The sequence below is a fragment of the Vulpes vulpes genome, chromosome 15, assembly GCF_048418805.1.
Source record: "Vulpes vulpes isolate BD-2025 chromosome 15, VulVul3, whole genome shotgun sequence".
Classification (NCBI taxonomy): Eukaryota; Metazoa; Chordata; class Mammalia; order Carnivora; family Canidae; genus Vulpes; species Vulpes vulpes.
Window position 1 is genome coordinate 52732599 of NC_132794.1, and position 3197 is coordinate 52735795.

The following is a 3197-nucleotide window of genomic DNA, read 5'->3' on the forward strand; positions in this document are numbered from 1 at the left end:
GTAGCAGTATTCACAACAGTCAAGATATGGAAAAAAACCAAGTCTCCATGAACAGATAAATGGAATACATATATATTTATAGTATATACATACAACAGAATATTATTCAGCCTTAAAAATGAAGGAAATCCTGCCATTTGTGACAACATGGATAGGCCTGGAGGACATGATCCAGTCTCAGCAGTACAATTATTGTATGATTCCACTTATGTGAGGTATTTAGAATACTTGAATTCAGAGAAGCAGAGAATACAATAGTGGCTGCCAGGTGTTGTGGGTGCGTGGGTGAGGAAATAGTGGAGTTGTTTTCCAAGAGTATAAAGTTTCAGTTAAACTAGTCTCACAGGTCTGCTGTACAATATAGTACCTATATTAATGATATGGTATTGTGCACTTCAAAATTTGTTCAGAGGATAGATCTCATATTAAGTGTTCCTATCACACACATGGACACAAAGAAACTCTAGGAGGTGTTGCATATGGCTTTTACCTTGGCTGTGGTGCTGGTATCACAAGTGCTTAAATATGTTCAAATGAATTAAATTATACACAATAAAAAGGTATACTTATTTGTCTCTCTTTTTTAAGACTTTATTTATTTATTCTTGAGAGACACACAGAGAAAGGCAGAGACATAGGCAGAGGGAGAAGCAGGATCCCTGAGGGAAGCCCGATGGGGGACTCAATCCCAGGACTCCAGGATCATGCCCTGTGCCGAAGGCAAATGCTCAACCACTGAGCCACCCAGGCATCCCTACTTATTTGTCTCTTAATGATACTCCAATAAAGCTTTTAAAATATTGAACAATAAACAAAAATAATGACGATGAAAATAAAAGGGGAATGAGAAGGTTAAAAAAAATAAATCCACTATAAATCTTTAAATCTCTAACTTCATATTATAGACCCATGTTTTCAAAGTTTTGGCAATCCTAAAGCAATTCCTGAATGACCAGTTAAATTACAGGTTGACATACACTGTTTGTCCTTGGAGGGGAATGGGTGACGGGCACTGAGGTGGACACTTGACGGGATGAGCACTGGGTGTTTTTCTGTGTGTTGGTAAATTGAACACCAATAAAAATTAATTAAAAAAAATAAATAAATTACAGGTTGACACATTTTAGTTAAATAAATTTAAAATATATATTAAAAGCATTTAAAATAATTATTATAAAACATAATCTTTACTATGATATATATCTGGTTAGTGTGACCAAGTGGCCAAATTCTATATGCAGTCGGTTCTGTTAAGTCTGTTCTGTTAACATTCTGAATTTCAATTATAGATTTTGAAGAAATAGGAGCAACTATTTATGGGTTTGTCAGTTATAGACATTCATGTCAAATATAGATTCAGAAATTATAAATCTACAACTCATCTTTTTTCATTAAAGACTATCTTCAGGGATGTATCAGATATAAAATAAGTACCTATATCACACTGTTAATTTTTGAATGTTTCAACTTGGACACTAGCAACAGTCACTTCCCTAATTGATTCTGATTGTTTTTGGTGCCAGAAATTATTTCCAACTTTGTTATTATTTTTTTAAGATTTTATTTGTTTATTCATGAGAGACAAAAGGAGACAGAGGCAGAGACACAGAGACACAGGCAGAGGGAGAAGCAGGCTCCATGCAGGGAGCCTGACGTGGGACTCAATCCGGATCTCCAGGATCAGGCCCTGGGCGGAAGGCAGGGCTAAACCACTGAGCCACCCGGGCTGCCCTATTTCCAACTTTGGATGAGCAATAATAAGCTCAGTGATTTATTATCCAGTGAAAGCTGATACTTTGTTTTTTTTTTTTTTTTTTTTTTTTTTTAAATTTTTATTTATTTATGATAGTCACAGAGAGAGAGAGAGAGAGAGAGAGAGGCGCAGAGACACAGGCAGAGGGAGAAGCAGGCTCCATGCACCGGGAGCCTGACGTGGGATTCGATCCCGGGTCTCCAGGATCGCGCCCTGGGCCAAAGGCAGGCGCCAAACCGCTGCGCCACCCAGGGATCCCAGCTGATACTTTGTTATCAAGTTTTGTTTTGTTGTTGTTTTTAAGAGAGAGAGACCACACAAGTGGTGGTAGGGGGGCAGAGAGAGAGAATCTCAAGCAGACTTCATGCTCATTGCAGAGCCTGACTCAGGCCTCTATCACATAATCCTGAGATTATGACCCAAGCTGAAATCAAGAGTCAGACACTTAAACCTACTAAGTACCCAGGCATTCCCCCTTATCATCAACTTAAAAACTCATAATAAAAATAAAAACATAATAAAATGTATGTTAACCTATAGGCACTACTCCTATGTCAAAGACTATTATCCTATTCACGAATAATTCTATCCAACTGTAATAAGAAATATTTCCTGGCACACATACACACAGACATAAACATACATACACACATTCCACACATGCACCTCAATATACACACATTTTAATTTCTTGTTTTTCTTATGTGCTTATTATATCATTGATATCTACCACTATCATTTTACAGATAAATTATATCAGCAACTTATTTTTCTGACATAATATTTGTCACTAATTTGTAGTTGGTTTTACAACTTCCTCAGCAGTAGCATACGGGTCATTTGTATTTGCTTTTATTCTAAGAAATATAATTTTGTCTGTTTCTGTCATTTGTGCTCATCTTTAGTAGCAAAAAATATCAAATTTATACAAAAAGCCCATTTTTATTATATTTATGGTAAATCTTGTAATTATTTGAAAATTATGAGAAGAGTTCAATGAGTTTATGTTGTCATTTGCTAAATTTTATCAATAGCTAACTCACCGTGGACTAAAAATATTGTTCAATGGCTCTAATGGAATCCAATTTTTTTTAAAGATTTATTTATTTATTTATTTATTTATTTATTTATTTATGATAGACACAGAGAGAGAGAGAGAGGCAGAGACACAGGAGGAGGGAGAAGCAGGTTCCATGCCCGGAGCTCGACGTGGGACTCGATCCCGGGACTCCAGGATTGCGCCCTGGGCCAAAGGCAGGCACTAAACCACTGAGCCACCCAGGGATCCCCCTGGAATCCAATTTTTAAATAATTGTATATTTTGTAATTCTATTTTTATTTGGATGGTTTCATGAAATTATTACACTTAAAAATTCAATTTCCTAGAACATCTGCATCCACATTCTATATTGCCACTGGAGTCCCTCTTATTATTTCTACTAAC